Source organism: Chamaea fasciata, unplaced genomic scaffold (assembly GCF_029207755.1).
Source record: "Chamaea fasciata isolate MVZ Bird 193981 ecotype frontalis unplaced genomic scaffold, bChaFas1.0.hap1 SCAF_3, whole genome shotgun sequence".
Taxonomy (NCBI): Eukaryota; Metazoa; Chordata; class Aves; order Passeriformes; family Sylviidae; genus Chamaea; species Chamaea fasciata.
Genome location: NW_027094088.1, coordinates 83,432,990 through 83,455,989, shown reverse-complemented (window position 1 = coordinate 83,455,989; position 23,000 = coordinate 83,432,990). Strand labels below are relative to the sequence as shown.

Below are 23,000 nucleotides of genomic sequence, written 5' to 3'. Positions count from 1 at the left end.
TGGTTGCTGTGATAGCATTCCATCCCAAGCAGAAAATTAACATTTCAAGAATACCTTTGCGGATGAAGAGCTGGACAGAAATAAAAAATTCTGTTTGCAACAATTGTTGAGGTCTTAAATCTTGTTTTTCTTCTTAGAACAATACCAAAACCTTTCAAATATTTTCAGGAAAGGAAATTGTGGTGCAACATCTGTTTTCTGAACAGAAAGGTCAGCTTTTGAGTTCATGTCTTTTGCCACTGGAAACAATCCAAGAATTTATCCTGGACACTTGAAATTTCCCACTGTAAATGTTGTCAAAATCTATATTTCTCTAAAAGACATCCTGCTGGCTTTGATGCAGTTGATTGTTTTGACCAAAACCAAAGAAACAAGTTGTCAGACCTATTGAGTAGTTGGAAAAAATCTGGGTGGAAATGAAGGGAGGTGACAGGAACTTTGATATTAGCAGTGCGGCTTAACTATTCCCCAATAGAATATGTGCAAGTGGGGAGCCAGGACCATGGACAATAGTGACCATCCAGGGTCAAATTCCATAAACACTGCAGATTGCTTCCTACTGCATGCAACTCTTCATTCTGCTTCTAATGAATAATAATTCCCTTTTAAGCTTTATAAAATATACCTACTGACCCTTGTTAATTCATGTTTGGTGTTGCAATTGGGTTGTACAAACAACAGAGACTTTAATAAATTTAATGTTATTAGCAAAATGTGTCAAGCACTAAAGCAAATAGCTAGAGCTGAGTACGTTCTTTTTGTTTCTTTGGAATTAATGCACTATGAAATTTTACTGAAAAAAAAAGTAAAACTAGATTTTATAGAGGGCTCAGTGGGGCAACAAATTTTGCATTTTGCTGAAGCCTTACATGGTCCTTAGCTTCTCAAACAGTATGTTTCAGTTGCCACCATATTATTCCAAATAACTACTATGAACACATTCTGTTGAAGTCTTATATAACATTTATAGTTCTCAGCAAACCACTATTCCCAACAGAATTTCTCGGTTTTTCCACATTTAAAATTCTTTTGTGCTTCAATAAATGTTGAGTCAGCTCTACTTTAGGCTAAGAAAGAGATTTTATTAGAAACCATATGCATTGAGCTAACAAAATCTCAGCACTTGTTTAGAGGCAGAGATCAAGTTTATGATCCAATTTATTCTGATAAATATTAATGCTATATATTATAGCCCTTACTCAATATATGTTGCTCATAGGAACATATTCTCCTTCATTCTAAAGTACTGTAAGTGATACTATCTCAATTGAATCAGGAATATCGGAGAATTTTTTGCAATACCAAGCACTGTGGTTTTTGTACATGCCATTCTGAATATTGCTAATATTGTTTAATGTTTTTCAGAGGACTTTGTTTCTCAGTGTCCCTGCTGATGTCTGCAATAAGGCTGAACAGGTTGGGAAGACACGGTGCTTCAGCTGGCCTTGGAAAATGACATACAGCTGTTCCCAAGTTATATGAGTTTCTGAGTTATGCAAGCAATTTGTCATGACACACATAACTTCATGGTTTGCTTTTTGTTTGACCCTGCTGAAGATGAAATAAAATTTTTGGGGACCTGGATGATTTTGGCTGCCGTTGGCAGAAAGGAGAGTGACTCTTGAGATAAAGTGGCAACTCTCAGCAGGAATATATCATAACCAAATGCCAGCCAAAAGACAGGAACTAAACCATAGGTAAAGGCCTGCTGAAAAGCATGTGCAGAGCCCAGTCTTCCTCCAGCACTCTCCTGTTTTGTCCGAGACTTCTTCCTATGACCTGAGAGGAGGCAAAGAGGAGAGGAGATGAGGATGATGTTAAATCCTAGTACGATGGATGTGTTTCAGGTGTCTTGCATTACACAAGTTTCCCAAGGAAACAATTCTGGGGGTCCTTACACACGCTGTAGTTTTACAATATATTCAAATATGGATGAATAGAGATCTGTGACACTAGACTGCTCTGTGTGTCTTTGTCCTCTTAATAGATGCTAGGAGGATCTGTGCTTTTAGTGGTCTGTGGAGTTCTATGGCATTTTCTTTATGCTTTGTAAATGTGCTGCTGTGTTGGCACTGTACTAATGCTCTCCAGACCTTTATGGAGCTTCCTTCTCATGCAGTCTCTGATAGGCACTCTGCTGGGACAATGACTATGGCACTGTAAAGGGTAAAAAGACTCAGACTTGCTCTTTCTGTAGAGAGAAGGAGCTGTAGTTTTGCCTAATGGAGTTTATCACAGGCAGTGGTGTGTAACAGGAGAAACTTATCTAACTTTTCCAGTTCCATTATATCTTTAAAGTACACAACTTCTGCACTAAAACTATTTAAATTCTAGTTAAAGGAATTCCCTGTAGCTCAGCTTGACCTAAGAGATGCTTGTTACTCTTTCACATTATTTTCCATTTCCCAACTCTTCTATGTAAAACACCAAGAAGATCTTCTGGTTGTTAGGTTGCAGGGGGTGAGGAGGAGGGGTGTGACTTTGATTCAGCAGCTGGTGGAAACTTCACTTCTGAGCCAGTCTCTTGCTGCTGAGACAGCCTCACGTGCTTTTTCTTTACTGTACACATGGTCTGCCAAGGAAAAGTGGCTTTACTTCCAAGACACATTTTCATTCTTTCAGCTTATATTAAATGTTACCAATGAAAAGGAAAGAAACTAGAAAGTTTGCATGAACTCTTTAAGGAGAAAATTACATTTAAAAAGCCCAAATGGATTTTATATTTTTCTCTGTTTATGTAAGAAAACATTCATTAGTTTATTTTTAACACATTTCTAAAGCAACCAAACAGTAGTTTGCCTTTGGAAAGGCCTGATAAACAATTAAGGAAAACTTTCATAAACAAAATTCTTTGATTAATACTGAGATTAAATGGGAGGAAGATGCTGTTCTCCTGACATTCAGCTTTGTTTGCTCAACAGGCCTCTCTCTTGTGGTTCGATATGGAGTTTGTGGGGACTTTATCACCCAGATAGGAGGACAATTAAAAGAAAATATAAGTATTTGTAGAAAAGCACATATTTGCAATGTAATATGAGAGGCAGCCTCCATTCTTTCACATAAGAAAATACCACAGGAAAGTTAAGATCACAGATGAAACCACAGGTATGCATTTGTGGTGTTTTCTAGGCAGATATGAGTTGGTTCAGGAGAACAGCAGCCAGGCAGCGTGTAGGAATACCAGTTCAGCCCAAACCCAAGGTAATGCACCCTGCTTGACAGAAATGGCCTGACTGGAGCTTCAGAGATACCAGTCTACCATGGTATCTCCACATGCAAATGACTTGCCAAATGTCGAAGTGACCTTGTAGAGCAGCAGACTGGTGTACTCTTACTGCAGGACACTGTGGACTGAGCTGAGATTCTGAACCTATAACCCATATTCTGCCATCAGCTGGGCTCTTAGAAGTTCCTTTCAGATCTAAAAGACTGCTGAGCTCTGCTTCTGCATGATGTGTGTTTGGATAAAATACTGAGCTTCAGTGGAATGTCAAAAGAGAAGTCCCTCTCCTCCTTATCTACCCTTTAAAATTTCTCCTTACCTCTGCTGAGTTCCTATTAAAGTTTCAGCCTAAAATTTTGTCTTTTTCGAACTCACTAAATTTGGAATTTTTCAAATTCATATTTGGAAAAAACCTGTTTGGGAACCTCAGTTGTGGTTTCATTCTACCAAAAATCTTACTGTTATTCTCCATGTGCCTTACTACTCTGTCTTTCTGTCAGGCTACAGAAGACAGAAAAGTCTCTGCAGGTATGTAGGACTTCATGCATATGTCTGAGGATAGCTGGGATTCCTACATACCATTATCTTAAAAATAAATACCAGACACTCCTACAGGATTTTCCTGACAATATATTACTTCAGTTGCCCCTCAACTATCTTATTTAACACACAGTTGACCAACACATAAAAAGTGTTGCTTGGAAACAATTTGTATATTTGTGTTCGCCCTAATTTTAAATCCCCTTTAGTCATGCTATACCACTAGCAAAAATATGCTTTTCATCCTGTGCTATCATTTTCAGTACAGAACCTCTTTCAGAGTTATTGCTCTGGGCTTTTGTTGATTTCCGTAGTTCTAATTAGGTTGTTTTGTCTTTTCTTGCCAACTGACAACAGACATTAAATATGCCATTTCTACTTGAAAACGGAAGTTGGTCTCTTTGTGATACTGTCCTCTTTGCTGCTTAAACAACGAGGCTAAGGAATACTTTAAGCCCCAGGCAACATGGTTATTATCTACACAGTGCTTCCCTTTGAAAAGTCTCATTCTCCACTGTTGACTGTTTGTTTCCATGCCAACTATGTGCATTACTGACAGGAACCTGCATCTCTCTATGAGCAGCATATTTTATTTAAACACTCTGCCGTTTCCTCTATTTATTATTGTCTTTTATGCAATACTGTATTTTAAATCTTATCCAAATTACCTTTTCCTCTCTCATTAGCTTGAAAATTGAAATATGCCATAGCCCAAAAAATTGTCCCTTGCAGCTGGGCTCAGATCTGCTTAAAAAACACCATGTGTTTTTTGGTATCTTCATCTGCATAGTGAGTTGAACCCTCACAATACAGTCTCTATGGCTGGTGCCAGTGTCTCATGCAGGGAACAAGACAGTCAAAAAGGAATTAAAGAGTCTCTTTAACAGAAAATTATAAATACTCCTAGTGATACGGTAGGGCAGGACTTTGGCTAACACAGAACCCGGACCCCAAACTCCCCCTCCAAGTTAACTGTGACTGCCACTGTCACAAGCCAGACAGAAGCAGGGTCAAGCCTGTTCTCTCAGGCTTAACTCCCTGTACCTGGGGGCAGGACCCTGGCATGGCAGGTATCGCTCTCATAACCAGTTCCCTGCTTTGTGAGTAGTCACAGTCTGAGGCTGTTCCCAACAGGCAGTTTGGGCACTGTCACAATTGTTTTGGAATCTAATCATTCGACAATGTAGTTGTGACCAGCTCATTCCCTATGGCCAAAGAATGGACTCTGGAACTACTTAGGCTGTATGATTGTTTTTCTCTTCTTTTTGTTGTATTTTTTTTTCCTAATCTGCTTTTCAGCTCTCAGGTGAAGAAGGATATGCAAATCATCTTTCTGTTAATTTTCAATCCCGTTCCTTTGTCACCAGGCTATTTGTCTTTTGCTTAGATAAAATGATACATGTGGTCTCCATACACGCTGTATACATATACAATTTTATGTACAATTTTTAGATTATTTGCTTTCAATGCCTTGGAGTATGAAAATTTGCTGACTTGTTAAGAAGTAATAAATTTTGCAGCTGGAATATTTATTTACAGCATAGCAAACACTGAAGTATAGCTGTGACATCAGTACTTGGAACAAATGACCCATTAATCAAGAAAGCAACCTGACCTTCTCTTTTTGCATGGTACTCCTGTTCCCAAAGCTCCTTTATTTCCATTTACAAGTCTCAGTTGCTGACATTTTAGCCTAAAAACTGTAGCTATAATTATGGCGAAAAGTAGATGGACTATAAAAAAAGCACTTAATCCAACACAATTTTTCTTTTTAATAACTGTACTTAAGAAGGTAATGGTTGAATGGCATTCCTATTGTACACGCAGTCATAGTAAATGATAGTTTAAATGTAGACAACTATGGAGCGCATTAGTATTAGATGTTCCATGACTGGAAAAGATACTTATCATGTTATATGGTAATCCATAGAAAAATATGGGCAACAATACAGGATTCATCCATGATAACTACTTCCCAGGCAGAGAAATCAGCATATTTCTACCCCTGGAGCCAGAAAACAAGAAACCTCAACAGAAAATGAGAGAGCAGAAGGAAATGTGATTTTGCTTCAAGCTTCTGTTTGGACAGGACCCCTTCATATTCATCTATTATCTTGCTTACTTCTATTTCTTTTGTCTACCTCTGCTCAATTTTTTTTTGTAGAACTAGAAGCCCTTTGGGTCAGAAATTTTCATTGCAAGTGAGACAAGGGATGTTTCTGTGTGGTGAGAACCTTGGGAAAAAAGGTCATTTACACATTGTTGGTACTGAAGACCATCTCTATGAACTAAGAGAAGATATAGGATGATTCATATATATGAATGAATGCATGAATGAATAAATGAATAAAAGAAGATCAGAGAAATAAAAATAAAGAAATAAACAGAAATACTAGAATTTACAAAAAATAATGACATAAAGTGTCATTTGACACGTTATGACAAATGACAAAAATTATAATGACATCATCCATCCTTTCATCAATGCAATTTCCTCATGGCTATTCTTCCTCTGTGTTAAGGAAGATCTTATAAGACTATCTAAAAAACTTTTAATGCATCAGAATACACAATATTTTTATCTGTGAACTCTACCTAGCCTAGATTTCTTCTGTTCCATACAGTAATCTTTTTTTAACTCAAAACTTTACTCAAAGCATAAATAATCACATTTAAGAGAAGCTATATAAAATGTATTTGCACTTTACAGAAATATGGATTCTTTTAGGTTACCTAGTTTGATTACAATGGAGACAAGTTGTAGTAGCATTCTTTCAAGGCTTCTAAAACTGAAATGAAATCTGACAAAAACTTGCTGTGAGACAGAGCTGGACAGCCAGATCTGCAGCCTGTCCTTGACAGGATTTCTTTGATTGTGTGACTGATAACCTTTTCCCTTTCCCCTTTCCCCTTTCCCCTTCCCTTCCCTTCCCTTCCCTTCCCTTCCCTTCCCTTCCCTTCCCTTCCCTTCCCTTCCCTTCCCTTCCCTTCCCTTCCCTTCCCTTCCCTTCCCTTCCCTTCCCTTCCCATTCTAAATGCCTCTGCAGGAAAGGAAAGTTATAATTTACTGAATGGAAAGAATTGCATCCTCTAGAAGCTAAAAAGTAGCTTGGAACTTTTTTACCTTCCATTACTTTGTCAGCCTTCATAACTCTTCCCCTACTGTAATTGAAGCTCTCTTTTGCCCAGGGGAGTGTATGAAATACAGCCTGCAGCTCAAGGGGAAAAGTACTGCTCTTCAGTTTCTTATTAGACTGCCAGTGCTCAATCAAGACTGCCTCAATAACTTGTCCCTGAAGAGAAGAAATGTATCTTCTCTCTCCAGTTTTGTCTTCCCATCTGCAAAATACATTCAATGAATTGTCATTTTTACTCTTATATAGACAAGAAAGCTCAAATATAACACATAATCTTTGTTGCTTTAAAAAAAAATAGGGTAAGGATCCAGAAATATGAAAAATAGAGAGATTTTTCTAGTCTCATGTTTTTATGTTTAAAATGCTGCTTCATTCTTTGTACATAGTATGTATTAAATCATTTTTGCTTAGAGACATATATTATACACTGTTCTGACAGATATTTATACTGTACTTCCCCATGAGCACATCTGTCTCAGTAGCACAGTGTAAAAGCATTGCTGTTTCTGAAATTCACACCAGAGAATCAAACCTAGAAAAAAGCAAAAAGGAGGAGGGATTATCTAAATTTTTTTACGTGTTGTAGTGGCTTCATACAATGTAATAAGTCTTAATTTCTAAAAGGATACAACATAAGATACATAAAAGAATGTGTTCTTTTGCTTGGTCCAAAAAACGACATGTCATGAAATAGACATTCATTGGGAGATGCAGTTTGAGTCTATCGAGACAATACATGAATTTAAAACCCACAGAAATTAGACCCTTAAATTAGGTGAAACATGTCAAGGACTGCAGGATAGAGAATCAAAATTTGCAGAAGCTATTCATGTGGCTTTGTAAAAAGACAGCCCATCAAAAAGCATCAGTAGGTTTACGTTTTCTATAATAGCCAGTGAAAAACAACCACATGTACAGATACAGAAGAAAGCATCATATTAGTTGTGGAAGATTACCCAAATAAAATGTATGGCATGCTTTTCTGTGAAGTGGCATAATAAATAATTTCTGTGCATAAGTATTTCTTGCTGTTCCCATTATTTTTGTGTTGCTGCTTCTTTTTCTTTGCTTCTTACAGACAAATTAAAACCAGAACATATTGTCTTCACTTTTTACATTTACTGTTGTTAATAACTTATACAGTTTTGGGGAATAGGACAAGAGAAGCGAACACTGATAGTCATTTCACCATGGCTCAAACAAATCCTTCATCACCTCATTGGTTGCTTTGGCTTGTCTTCTCTATTTGCTTGCTAAATCCACAAACAGGCACTCAGGAAAAACAGTGTTCTTCTCAGAGAAGATTTCAACAACAACAACAAAAAAAAGAGGTCTCTTGGCTTTTGCTTGATAGCATTTGAAAAAAAAAAAAATCCCACCTCAAAGACACGTCCAGGTTGTTTAAAGAGTAGCTCCTAAAATACACGTAGTTAATACTAGCAAGTGTGATCAATTTAAAGCTGAGCAGGAGGGTGGAGACAAGGTTTGCAGGACTGGTAGTGAACTCACCTGCTTTGTGCCAATAGCTGGGGAAGATATTAACTGAGAAAGCTCCTATGCTCCTATCTAAGTACAAAAAAAACAATCTAAGACCTTCTGGCATGGTGTTCCTCACACAGGAACTAACCTTTGAGAGTACTTTACTACTTGGTTCACTATCAACAGCTTCTGTCTGGATCATACCAGTCAGACTGTAGTAGTTTTATTTTCAGCACATGAAAGGCCTTGTAGAACAAAAAAGAGTATTTAAATTGAATTTTTTTCTCATAAAGTAAATTTACCTTGTTGGCTTCACAGAAAATAACTGTAACAAGTGCTTGGCCTCAACAAGGGAAGGAAAAAATGAATTGGACCTGGTTTCATTATGTTCACTTCTTCTGGAAACTTCCCCTAGTAATGAATAGTGTAGTTTTTTAAAAAAAATCTTACCAATTTCTGTTATTCTGATCTGGTCCCAGCTGAAGCCTCATTACTTTCCTGTTGAAGGAGGCTCAACGTTAAAGCATTCTCTTCTGGGGAACACTAGTGTCTTCCCTGTGTGTAGTATTACAAAGTATTCTCCCCCCTATTCTGAGTTCCAAGTCAGGCTTACCCTCAAACCAAAGTCCCATGCGTGTTCAAACATCTGTCCTGGATTCTTGCCCTTTGTTGTGATGATTTCAAAAGATTACCTCTAGAAAAAAGTTGAGTCCAGTGGAATTTTGGTGTCATTTGGTGTAATTTGGATTAGTACAGCTGGCCAGTGGTTCAAAATTGTGTTCAGTTATTGATCTGCCAGTCAGCATTGAATATATTAATGAACCAAGGGTGAGACATTCATATGGAAAAACACTTGGTTAAGGTCATCAGCAAAGGATTCTTGAACCAGTGACATATCAAAAAGAGGAAAAAAATGTAGTATTAACAGCAATGTCAGGTTCCTTCTTCCCATTAATACTTTTAACAAGATAAACTGTCAATAAGTAGGTAGCATTACATCACAAAAACCCTCTAAATTTATGGCTACCTTACAAGCAGCCAGGATGTATTGCCAAGTACAGTATATTAACTTTTTAACTGCAAATCAACTTTATAGTTTGCATATGCTAAAACCATTTCTTTTATATTGCAAGTAACACTTGAAATGTCCCCCTTTGGCAGTAACACGGGATTATTTTCAACCCAGAGAGCACTGGGCCCAGCGAACAAGTTCTGAAGTACATTTTATATTTCACAAAGCTAGGCTGAAGCGAAAGTGGTGAAAGTGTCAAAAGACAGGACATTCACTCACTATTTTGTACACTGTGTAGTTAATATGCTAGCTTTCCAATAGTTCAATAGTTTCAACACAGAGATCGTTTCAGTCTGAATGCAATAAGCTTGGTAAGTTTAAAAATGAAGATGAAAGGATGAAAAAAGCAAAAAAGACCACCAAGATTTGTCTGTGTCTTCCCTCATGAAAATGCAGCCAGTGAAAATTAGACCAAATAAGAGATTGTGTAATTTCTGAGAAGAAACATTTTCAAAGTCTTCCATTATGTATGAATGAGTCTTGAAGACGGCTTTTCTCTGTGGTTCTGCTTTTGGTAGTAATATATATATGTTTGATAATGTGTGAATTAATGTGTCTAACTCCTGTGGAAAAACTGTAGAAAGAAAGTTTAATAAAAAGTTTCTATAATATCCTAAGAAAGCAGTGTTCTGGCAGAAATCCAGAAAAAAATAGTTAAATTAATAAGACTTTGTACTTGTGGGCTAATTCAGGAAGACATAACCTAGGGGTCCTTAAAACAGTATTATTATATATTCAGGAATAGTTGATAGTAAGGTAATTACAGATACTTAAGGGTTGTTTCTAGATTATTTAATAGTCTATGAGTAAACTGTTTGTGATTTTGAACTGTGACTCCTTCCCCTGCATTTACAGATTTTTCAAACACTTTGTAGTTCTTGAACAAAATTTGCATATTTTTTCTGTAAAACTCAGTGTGTGGTTGTCAAACTCAAGACAGGTTAAAGTCTGGCTTTGAGAGCTTTCACAGGTGTTTGATAGGTATCTGAGGTCCTGCAGTTCTAAAGAAATGAAGAAACATGTAAATTCAGAAATACTTGTATGAGCCAGAATATAAGGGAGAATTGATATTTAAACTATGGACATGAGTATTTTCAACTTTTACATCTGAACTGGCAGCTGACTGGGACACAATGTTAGAGAAGATTCAAAAAAAGTTCCAGAGCAAGATATATGTTCTGTTGCATCACAGTCTTAAGATGTTTATTTTAGTATTTTGATTTGGGATTCAATTCAATAGGTTTTCATCATTACAGAAACCCCTCTTATAAACATCTGTCTAGCAGAATATGGGGTATTAACTATTATGACTGAAAGATTCTTGCACCATTGACTCTGAGCAAGTTAAAACACTGAAACTGTCTATTAAACATGAATCATCTCATCATAAATAACTAGTTAGTCAGGCTTGGTTTGTCCTAGGTAAATTCATATTCATCTTTCAAATCACTATTTGGAAAATATGTGTTTGAAAATGTCTTTCCAGAGGACTTTATCTTCAGTCTTCCTGAGGTTAGGCTGAGTATCTTGATTTTTACTCTTGTTGCCTTCTTTATGGTTGATAGGAAACTTCTGTGATTGTTGTCACACTTCAAAAATTACTTACAGTGGCTTTCTGATGATAAATGCAGGAACCCACAGGGATGCATCTTCTCTAATCCTGTAGATTTTTTCGTGTCCTGATGGCTTAAGAGTTCCCTAACTGTTACCTTGTGACTGACACAGTATTCCCACAGACTGCAGTGCTACCACATCTCATCATTTCCAGTGATGCCATAGGCATCCAGCAGTGCATGGACCGTAAATTCCTCCCACTTATTTTTCATGCGCATGTATTTGAGTGTGAACATTTGAGATAGGCTCTAGCTATATCAGCACCTGAAGTGGAGTGAGAGATGGCCTTGTCCTTTGAGTGTTCTCTATGTTCCCCTCACCCACTTTCCTTTGGGCACCATCCTTGATGTACACTTAGAATCAAGGAATAATTTGGGTTGGAAGGGAGCATAAAGATTTTTTAGGTCCAATTCCCCTGCCATGGGCAGGGATGTCATTCACTAGACCAGGTTACTTAGTGACCCATCCAACCAGGCTTTCAACACTTACAGGGATGAGGCATCCAGAACCTCTCTGGGCAACACGTTCCAGTGCTTCATTACCCTCTGACTAAAAATTTTCTTCCTAACATCTAATCTAAACCTGTTCACTTGCAGTTTAAAACCACTGCCCCTTGTCCTGTCACTATCTGCCAGTATTAAAAAATCTCTCTTCCTCCTTGATGTAAACTCCCTCAGGTACTGGAAGGCCAAAATGAGGTCTCCCTGAAAGCTTCTCCTGTCCATGCTGAGCAACTCCAGCTCTCTCAGCCTTTCTAACTGCAGGATGGTTGGCACATTGAGGTCTTGTTTTTCCTTTCCTTATCTACTTCTACCATATTTGCAAGAGGAAACCGTTTCACTCTAGCATAATTTTAGCTGGTAGATCCTCCGCTAGCTTTTGTAACAACAGGCAAACTTCACCCTTTCCCCTTTTGTGCTCAATAGACAAGAACATCTTGAAAATCTCTTTGATTATGTTATGTTTGAATATGTTTGTAAGAAAAAGTACAAATATTCTCTAATTAGAATTTGTTTAGAGTTCCCTATGGCACCTTAAGAAACTAGAGATCCAAAATTTTGTCATATCTATTATAACTGCCTGAAATACTGAAAAAAAAAAATCAATTTCAGGATTCAAATATTTTGCAAACAAAGGAAAACTAGAAGAACTAGCCAAACAAGAAAACAACTAGCAGATGCTAGGCTTATGCTGTACAACATACAAATATTTTCCTTCTGAGGGCACATCTATTATTTACCAAAGAAAGTTTAGAAAATAAGTGGTGGCAAGCTTCTGGGTTGCTAAGAATTCCTAAAGACTGAGCTAAAGATTTTAGTTTAGTCCACATAGCAACTATTTGGAGGGAGTCTCACTTTTCATGTAGTCATCTTAATTAGGAATTTACTTCACGAAAGGTAAAAAGTCCAATGTAAGAAATATAAAATATATTCCTACTAAGAATGACCTTAAAAATGATAACTGGTTTTGTGTTGCTATAAAGTTTTTTTAAATAGGAATATTTTCAAGTTTAGCCCCAGGTTTCTACAAACGTACTGTGTCAAAGCCTCTCTAGGATTCACAAAAGACCGAATTCGAACTGTGCTGACAAAGAAGCTTCCCCATACTTATCTGTGCAATTGATAGCAATTATCTGTGGCTCTGCTAGTCTACAGTGATATCTGGAAGAGTAAGAAGAGTAGCATACGAGCACCAAATATTAATCTAACTTGTCTCTTTTTCCTCTTTTTAACATAATTAAAAAAAAAAAAAAAGGAATAATCCATAACCATTCAGAATCATTACAGTAAATAAGAGGTCAGAAAGCCTGATACTGAGCTGCAAAACCAGATACATATACTGCAAAATGTGTAGCAGTCTGTTCCAGGACTTTTAATCCGTTGACCCCTATATATGTAGAGCCTTTTGGGAAATTAAAAAATCTGTGTGAATTCTGTAATGTGAGAGTGTGGCCAAAAAAAAATTAGGTGGAATAGCTATATGGCATTTGTAGGAAAGGTCTTTGGAAGCTGTTTGGGAAATGCATTTCCTTGCATGCAGCTGAACACAGATAAACATACACATCCCATTTACATCCTTGCACATAGTGCATGGGGATGAAGGTCAGTGATAAAAGCCTAGAACAAACATTATTGTGTTTTGGCTGTGGAGGTGCAGTTATGAGCATGGAAAAGAGTCTGCTCTGACACCACTAATGTGAAAACGAATCCAGGAACATGTTAGCTGGAGGATTTTCCACAAGTCTGAAACATCCCACAGCTGCAGCATTTGTTTAAATAGACACTTGTTTTCTTAGTGAAATTACTTAGTAAAAATGCTGTGAAAACAACGAAGACAAGTAAGTTTATACTGGAGGTTTGTAGCCAGGGTGCTTTACATAGTTGAGCATCCACAAATGTGACAGCAATCAAGTGCACAAGATTTTCTTTTCCTGTGTTAATTGTTGTGATGAAATTGTCTCTAAAGTTTGCAGAAGTCAGTAGAAAGGAATTGGGAGCAAGGAAAATGGTGCCAGACTCCTGGCAATTAATAAAACAGAACTGAAATGTAAACAGCATGGTCTAGGTAGAAGAATTTCTTGCTAATCCTTCTGTTATTTTTTAGTAAAAACAGCCTTTTTCCCAGGCTAATGGTCTGAGGTAATGAGTTTAGAAGTGTAATTCCAAGTCCTAATGCATCAGACTGGAGACACATGGGTTTGTGGAATAACAAGGAGGCAATTGACACACTGGTGATGGCCACACTGGATGGCCAAAACATCAGTGGACAAGCCATGAAACAGGTAGCAGAAAGAGTGCTGAAAGTCCTGAAATCTACTTGCTTCTAAAGATAGCTAGCAGGGTTTTTTGACTGAATGCTACTATCAATCTGATGGCTCATGGAAATAGGAAGAAGGACCAAAAAATGTGTCAGTGAAGCAATCAAAAAGGTCATAAGGAACTACAAAAACACTGTTTTGCAAGTAATTCTTTCTTTTTTTGTTATTCCTAGTGTTCATGTTTTCACCTTTTTTTTTTCTTCTTCAGTAGTCCTAGTGCTAGTGCTACTGTAAATATATTTTATTGCATAAAGATGTATTATGTGCTCCATGATGATAGAAGCTGTGGTAGATAGATATGAACCCATGCCCTCAATATCCAGTGCTTTCCAACAGAAATCTTCTGTTTCCCCATACCTGTGTGGTACCAGAGCACACCATATCTCCTCTCTCAGATGGCAAGGACTGCAGATAAGCACAGACCTGCCCATCTTCCTTTCCTCAGCCTCCTGCAGCCTGAGACACATGTGGCCTCTTATTCACTGCCATGTTTCTAGGAGCTCAGGCAGTCTAACTCAGCACAGAAACACCACTTAATTTTGGGTTAGCTTTGCCAATTAATTATTTTAATTCCTTCAAATGTTCTTAAGCTTTAGAAACTTTGTTTCACAAATCCACCTTTGTCTATTATTAAAATGTTTCATATGACCACAATTTATTTCCTCATAACTTCCTGTATCTCTGCAATATTTCTTTTTTTTCTTTGCTTTTTTACTGGACTTTTCTGAGAATGACTTGCTATTTATGTGTCCTCCTTACCTTTTTTTTTTTCCCCCCCAAACTCTTTCTGAATGTTTCCTAATATTATTCTTATATTTTCGTCTGTGGCTGATGTGTCACCTCCTCTATTTTCCTTTCCACCAGTCATAATGTTATTGCTGAAGCTTATCAGCCATGATTTAATATGATAATTATCTGTAATTGTGGAAATGCTGTAGGAAATGCTTTAAGGCTTTGGGTTTAGTACCAGTCCCTATGGTGCTATAGCAGAAATTCACTTCATTTGAAATATATTTATGATTAATTTTGTTCCACTTTTAATAACAATGGTTATATTTAGAATTGTTGTAATTTGAGCAAATAAATTTTCTTTGACCTTTCATGTCTGTAACTAAGATGAGAGGTATAAAAAGGCACTTGGGATCCTCTGTCTGTAAATTCTCAGTGATGCGAAGCCAGTCTCTTTTTGCATCATTAAGCAAGAAAGATGAGGTGTTGATTTTCCAGGTCAGCTGCACTACCCTTGTCCCTTTATTTCAATATCGTTAAAAACTCTTCAGCCAGCTGTAAAGGAGGGAAGAGATTGAGGTGTTTCCAAGTGTAAAGGAATCCCAAGCTTGAGGAAAGTCATCTTTATGCCAGTTATCCTTTACTACAATTGCAGAAGGTGTTTTGGGCAAGGCAAAAAAGGAGCACACTGCATTCCTCCAGCCTGCAGCAAAAAGAAATGTCTGTGTTATATTCCCAGGAGAACATTTTTTTTAACAAGCTTTACAATCAAAAGTGAACCAAGCTGGTGCTGAATCTTCTCTCTCACATTGCTTTTTCCCTTGCCAATATTCAGGGAAGAACCTGATCATTATGCTTGTTTTTGAAGAGTCCAAGTTCAGCACCACTTATTAGCATTTACAATATATAAATATTATTAATAAAATTGTGTAACGGAATGAACATTATTCTAGCTAATTTTCTTTGAGAAAATTCATTTTCCTGATATTTTCACCTGATAAATTTTGTACTTATCTTGTTTGATTTTTGCATCAGAATTTCCTCCTGTATTATTTGAGAAATGAAAAAACCACAGATACAAAGCTCCATGAAAAATAAGAAATTCATCTAAGTAAATGTGACTTTGCAGAACTATGGGAAATCCCAATTCTAGGGAGTGGGCCTCAGCAAAATATGTGAGGACATTTTGCCTTGTTTATGCTGACTCTTCTTCTCAAAAGATAGCAATGTAACAGCTACTGAGAAGAAATTAACTCACCCTAGCTGAAACCAGGACCATGCTGAAGTCTGGGATAGCATCAGAACCTACATTTTTCTCTACGTCTGGGCTCTGAATTACTGTAAGTATAGACTTTGTTATGTTGTGGAGTAAAGATCAACACTTACTACCGTTTCATGTTGGAGACTGCAATGTAGACTATAAATGTTCAGAAATATATATATTTATATAAAACAAGTGTTTTCCAAATGCCTTCAACTTTACTGGTGTCAGTTGTAAAACCTTCTTCCCTCCCATAGTGCATGATCAATATTACAGATCAGTCATAAAGGGTGGGGATTGAGCAAAAATCAGGTACAGACATAGTTCTCTTCTAGATTTGAGCACCTGAAACTTTTTATTGGTATAGTTAAATTTTTTAATGGTTTTAAATGGCTTAACAGCCACTTCAGTGCTCACAGGAGTCAGTAAAAACTACTCTGAAGCAGTACAGAAACAATGAAAAGAGAAACTCTTTACACAGCTCTTACTTTTTTGAAATATTGCACTAATGTCTTACCAAAAATTGGCAGCAAGGTAAAAGGACAATATTAATAGACTAATTCTATCATGAAGGAAAAACCAAAACCCTTAAACAAAAGTGTGGATTCAGGCAAATCCAGCTTTAAGTTGTTCAACCCTGCCTTCAGATTATTTTCAGAAACATTTCCCCTCAAGGCTGAAAATAATTTTACAATTATATCATTTTTCTTGTGAAACGATGAAATCTCCCTAAATGAACGCAGCTCATCACCAGCATGGTGTAGTTGGGCCCAGTTTAGAATTTTTACAGGGAGGGAGGCTCTACCCACCTTTTCAGAATTCTTTAGAATTCTGTTTGGTGTCTCAAGGGCTATGAGCAAGTTGATACTTCCTTAGTGCACACTAGAGAGCTTATGCTACTCTCTAAAATACTCTCAGCTCTGTTATGAGCTTGGCCAAAACAACCAGTGGCTTAAGAAGGAGAGCTTTCCTAGGAAAAAACCCTGGAACGTCTTCCATGAACTCTGCTAGTTAATTTGGTTTTTTAAAAAAACTCTTTCTAGTTAAAATTCTCTTAAAAATAATGGGTAGACTCTACAGCAACTTAGTCATACATCTTTTCCTTCAGACAGAAAAGTTGAGTGTATTAGGCCTTATAGAAAGCAAATATGGTCATCTAAGTGTGCACCCCATAATTATGTTCTTTATTTCATTGCTGCTAATAATTGTGTTCTTACCAAGGCCATCTAGGAAGAAAAATTATTTTAGCAGCTTTCTGGTTTCTACAGAAAAGGGACACTGAGATGAAGAATTTCTGTTAACTCAATTTATGGAGAAATAGGTTTTGCAGGTGCACCATGTTATACATTTGGATTTCCAAATCTTCACCTAGTATTTTTTCTTTCCATAGTGGCTATGGTCGATTAATCTTTTTTCTAAATATCCTTAAAAAGAACATTATTATTTGCCTTGCCAAAACTGCATATGAATTTTGAAACAGAGAAAATGTTCATGTTTGCTGTAAGAATTGGCACCAATTCTGTATCACTTCAAGAATGGTTCCTGCACTAGTAGGCTGAGAAAAGGATGAAGCTTAGTTTTAAAGGAAAATTCATTTATAAAAAGTGTTATTTTTTTATTTTTAATGCTTATTAAGCTGAAGTGGCTCTCTCCTTCTACAATGAAATTAATTTTTTCATTCATACTTGTCTACTTGTGCCAAAAAATAAAATTATTTTGGCACTCTTTATCCTCTCTCTGTAACTTGTGGAAGAGAGCATAAGCCGAATTCAGGCACGGTATGTATGATATAAGCAGCTCCCTGAAATCCAGTGTATTTGCCTGAGTGTAACATGATGGGCTGGACAAGCAAAGGCTACAGAAGATCAAGAAAAGGTTTCTATTCTTCTTATAGCAAGTCCTTCTGGCATTTGAGTTACTAAATAATCTTGCCCCTTCAGCATTGTTTAGCCGTATACTGGCTTTCATTGTTCAGAATGTGGTCAGCTTGGTCCCCTGGAAGCAAGGGCTCCCAACCATAGGGGTGCTGGTGAGTTCAGCAAGAAGGAAGAGTGAGGACAGTGCCTCCTGTCAATAGGGTGTGCACCATCCTGAACTGGTGCTAGAGACTGTGGGTTTGCCTCACAATAAAAGGAAAGGGGTTTGATGAGAGTCATGGACTGTCTGAGAGGTGTATTTTTATGGCAGACCTGTATATTACTTCACATGAGCACTGGGATTAATAGGGTCAAATACAGCACTTCTAATTTGTTTTTGCACAGTAAAGGCACACTAACATTGTGCAAATAAGAATGAGAAGCTGTGTAGCAGATAATTTCTACCTATTATTACTATTATTATTACTATTATTATTTTATACTTGTATTATAGTGTTCCCCTGGAAAGCAAAAAAATAGAACTGGCAAATTAGTCCTTCCTTCCTTCCTTCCTTCCTTCCTTCCTTCCTTCCTTCCTTCCTTCCTTCCTTCCTTCCTTCCTTCCTTCCTTCCTTCCTTCCTTCCTTCCTTCCTTCCTTCCTTCCTTCCTTCCTTCCTTCCTTCCTGACATGAAATAAAGCAGTCAAACCAAATAATCAAAAACTCACAAGCAAAAAAGAGTTCCTGAGAAAAGAACTCTTGGAAATTAAGTCATCTTTACAGAAGCTTCCTGTTTGCCCTTTCACATTCATTCTTCTGACTTTAACTGAAAATTCATGGTCCATTTTGGATGTTTACTGTACTTGACATCACTCACAGTATTACTGGTATTATGCACTTCACCGAGTTCCACTGTTCCATCAGATACTGTTTTTCTTATTCTTTTCTTCTTGGTTCTTTTCACCTGTGAAAAGTATTTCACTTTATGTGTTCACGGATAAACTCATTATGTGGGCCATTATAATGTATGATTTTTTAAGTATGTGCATGGTGAAGTATGATTTCTCCCTCTCAATGTATTTATTTCTAAAAAAACCCTATTAACTAAAGAAAGCAATAATGTTTGGGTTAAGCGATACTAGCCGGAAATAATTTGATACTAGTGAAAGCTGGATAAAGATGAGTCTCTAGTTAGGTTCATGTACTACTTTAATTTAGGGTTAAGTATAAACTATTAATAATGGGATCCTTTTAATATTACCTAGAAAAAATATTGAATTGTGCAAATATATCAAGATCTTCATTTAGGTCGTAATATCATGAGTATATGACTTCACTCTTATGCTTTTGTCAATTACGATATCTTTAGTAAGATCACAAACACAGCCTACTCTGAATACTCTAAGTTCATATTCCTTCAACCAAGATACATTGTATGAGTAATTGGCTACTTGGGTTAAATGCACCATGTCCATTTCAGATCAGACATTTCTCAATCCCATATTAATTATCAAAATAGTTTAGAAAGCCAGTTACCAGTAATGGTGCGTTTGGCAGCTAACAATAATTGCATAATCAGCTTTCATTTTCCATTGTTCAATGTTCTAAAAGAAAAAGTATTACATACCATAGGATGTGGGATTTTTTTCCTTATAACTATTTTCAAATTGTTATTTATTGCCCTAGAGCAAACGTAATAAATGAAAATGTTCTTAGGTATTAGCTTGAATGCAGTCACTAACAACAGTTATATAAAACTGTTTCCCAATGTGTGTCAGAATCCTAATTTTTTACAAGTCACACATGGCGAAGTTGCCCTACAGACAGGGATAAATAGTTCTATGGAATAAGAGAACTTCTCCGGTAGCTTTGTGCCTAGCTTGATTTTCGGATAAGAAGTATGGGTTGTGTCCCAAGATTGTTATTTGTGTTCATAAGCATAACCGATAAAAACATAGTAGATAGCAATACTCAAGGACTGGGAAATCTAACTTACAATCACAGAACAACCAACTGTCAGAGGAACCTACAGAGGGAGAAAGGCATGGAAGAATTCTTTGCTTGTGGTTTGCAGTCACTTTTTATGTATTCTTTATGAAATTTCTGTTTTACTCTAGTAGTCACCCATGCATACCTTTTATATTTCTTCTTATTCTTTCTTTTTCCATGGCACTACTATTTTGTGTCTCATGTTTCCCCTTCTTATAATTTTTTTTTGCACACCGTTCTCTAAATTAATTTGCTCACTTTCAGTTAGATTTCTCAATCCATATTTTCACACTGAAATCTGTCTCTCCTGAGGAAACAACAAACCTGTGTTAACCCTGAAACAATTACAAAGGCATAATACATTTTTAATGTTTTACAAGCAAGCCCTAACTTGTACATGCTTCAGCCTCTAAGACTTAATATACAGAAGAAATGTTCCTGTCAGTTTAAAAGTTAATATAAAGAAAGATACGATACACTCACACAAGCAAATAATGATTTGATTTAATATGGACTGAACTAAGAAACTGGGAGACAATAGTGGATTTGATAACAAGGTATATTATTCTAGAGAAAGATTACGAATGGATTTTAATTTAATATTGTCATCATGACCTTAGGGGAGGAACAAGTTAATTATATATATCTAGCTGTAGATAGGATCAGTAGGAAAGTGGCCATCATAAATGCAGGAGGAACTGAATAGTTTTGATGTGATATAAGGATAAAAAAAGTAAATTAATTTATATAAAAATGAACAATTCTGAGCTCACACATTAAGAAAACATATTCAGCTTAAACTGAATATTTTTAGAATGGGTTCTTAGGTAATTTAACGAATACAGAGTACAAACCAAGTAGAGAAAAATAATTTGGGTTTTTAATAGGTTAAAATAAAGATGGAGAGATGTTACTTTTCATAAACATAATTAGAGCAAACACTGAGGAATGGAGAAGGTAATGGGTTTTTGGTAGGTTTGTAAGTGTAATTAACATAGCCAGTATTCCAGAAATACTGAAATATTTTGGTTACTGCAAGCTGAAATCAAAGCCATGTGAAAAATCAAAATTTGCATTAAAAGAGGCTTGTGACACTCGCACTCCAATTTCCTGTTCAACTTCTCTTCACTCTTTCACATCAAACATCAAGAGTTGGCTTTTTCTTTTGCAACAGGGAGATGTTCTAAAGTAACCTTCCAAACTGGAGACCTTTTTACAGTCTTTATATGTAAGTAAAGACTACAGATCTATTATGTGATAAAAGCTTTCTGCACAGCAACAAGGAGCACAGGAAGGCCATGGCAGGAACAGGAGCCCAAATACTACCTTGGTGTGTTGCTCCCACACTCATAACAGGAGCCAGCAGGCAGAGTTAGAGGAGCACCAAAACTAGAGGAGAGGACACCCTGTCTGGAGAGACCCTCCAGTGCTGTTTCAGGATAATCTCAGCTCCAGTGTTCAAGCAGGACAGGGGTTAGCTGCCATGGTTAGCAGCAGAGCGCCTTTTGAGCAGAACATTCACTTTGGTGTGGTACACATCATCCTGTGCAGGGTAGCACAGGGCTGTGGGATGTTTAGGGGAGGAAAGATGTGCATTTAGATGACCTGTTCACGCAGATACATTTATTCATCCTTTCATGATGTATCAAGGGTCGTTCAAAATAATGAAATAATGGAATCTATGAGTGTGAAAGCAAGCCAGACAACTTTAAGAGAAACACTGATTCAGACAGATTAGATTTGGGGAAAAAATTGCATTTAGTGTGTGAGGTGAAGTGAAGATGCATCAAAAAAACCTGCTCACAGATGTGAGACATGTTAGTACTGGGGATGATAGACTGGGAAAACATTCATTTGGTGAAAGTTACCAGTGAAAACAAAAATTCTGTGGAATTAGGTCCAAGTTGTTTTAGTAAGAAATGAACTGCTATTCATGAGAATGTTTTGGTCTGTATGGCTTTTTTGTTGTTGTTGTTGTTTTTGTTGTTGTTGTTGTTGTGGTGGTTTGTTTTTTTTTTTTTGATTATGTTTGTTTGTTTGTTTGTTTTTTCCCCCTCTAAAAGGTATAGGAGGAAATCATTCCAGATCCTGGAAATAATTGTCTTGAAACCAAATTCTTGTCTTATATTGACATAAATATTCACCATGTGGAGTACAAAGCTGAAGTCAATTTTCTTTAAATAGCATAGTAGTTCAGCTGAAAAATGAAAAAAGTAAAGTCTTGGCTAGAGGTGCTAAGCAGTAGGTGTTACAGAATTATGTTTATATTTCCTGGTTCATCCACTTTCTGTGTTTTCTTTAGGTGTATCTTGATTTTACTGCATTTGGCAAAGGCAGTAAAAAATATTTACAATTGATGTATATGTAAAATTGTTAGAACAGCATGCACGTGTTGTAAACTTGATGAGACAATATCTTGTCTCCTTTATAAGAAAAAACCAACAATTAATTGAGCTATTTTGCCTTGATGTATCAGATTTGAATGGAAGTTACGAAGAAAATATTATAACCTAGTTCTCTGTTTTTTGATGGTTGAAAAAAGCAAGACATGATCCTTTGAAAGTGCAACAGCATGTACTGAAGGAAAATCTGGTTCATTTGCATACTGTGTTATGGAGCATTTAATGAAACTTTATTTCAGAAGCTTTTTAATGTTGAATGATTATTTTAAGAAAAGAAAAAAGGAAAAAACTCACATGGGGAAGAAAGCACTGGGCTCCTTTCATTTAAGGATCCTTTTGTAAGGAGTTTGGAATCAGTGAAATATGCTGATTGCTTCAGAGGGAAATAAACAGAATTCATACTTTTAAGGCAACAATCTTTCATGATAACTGATGTAGGTAAGCATAGATTTTGAAACACAGACTCTCAAAGAATTGTTTTAAAATTAATTCTTCAAATTTTGCAGGAAACATCTTTCAATAGGTTAAATAGAAACTAGATTTTATTTACAATGCTTTCTTGTTCTAAAAGGTGGTGTTTAAAAAAAGACCTCCAATTGCCTACTTTTTCCTGAGTGCATAATAGACTTTTGTCTATGTATTTTCCCCTGTACCTCATTCCATGTAAGAAACAGCTGAAACCTTAACACTCAAGACTTTATTTTCATTCTTTATTATTGTACATTTCTTTTTGCTGCTGAGGACAGCTGGAATTATGCCTGAGCCTCTATCCCTGTGGGAACCTGTTAACTAATTTTTTTTGCTGACAAAAGTTTCTTTTCTTCCCCACAAGTTATTATGGGACACTTTCAGTTTCATCTTGACTGCTGTCTTTTTCTTT

The 23,000-nt window shown here is 36.5% G+C and overlaps 1 long non-coding RNA gene across 1 annotated transcript; it reads right to left on the bottom strand.

The window, feature by feature from the left end:
• Positions 1-832: 832 nt before the first annotated feature.
• LOC136287812 (uncharacterized) lies at positions 833-8,307 on the bottom strand. Its single transcript, XR_010720354.1, has 3 exons — positions 8,116-8,307; positions 6,888-7,102; positions 833-1,779 (listed from the first exon to the last, which is right to left on the bottom strand). It is a non-coding gene; the product is annotated as an uncharacterized lncRNA (long non-coding RNA).
• Positions 8,308-23,000: the final 14,693 nt, after the last annotated feature.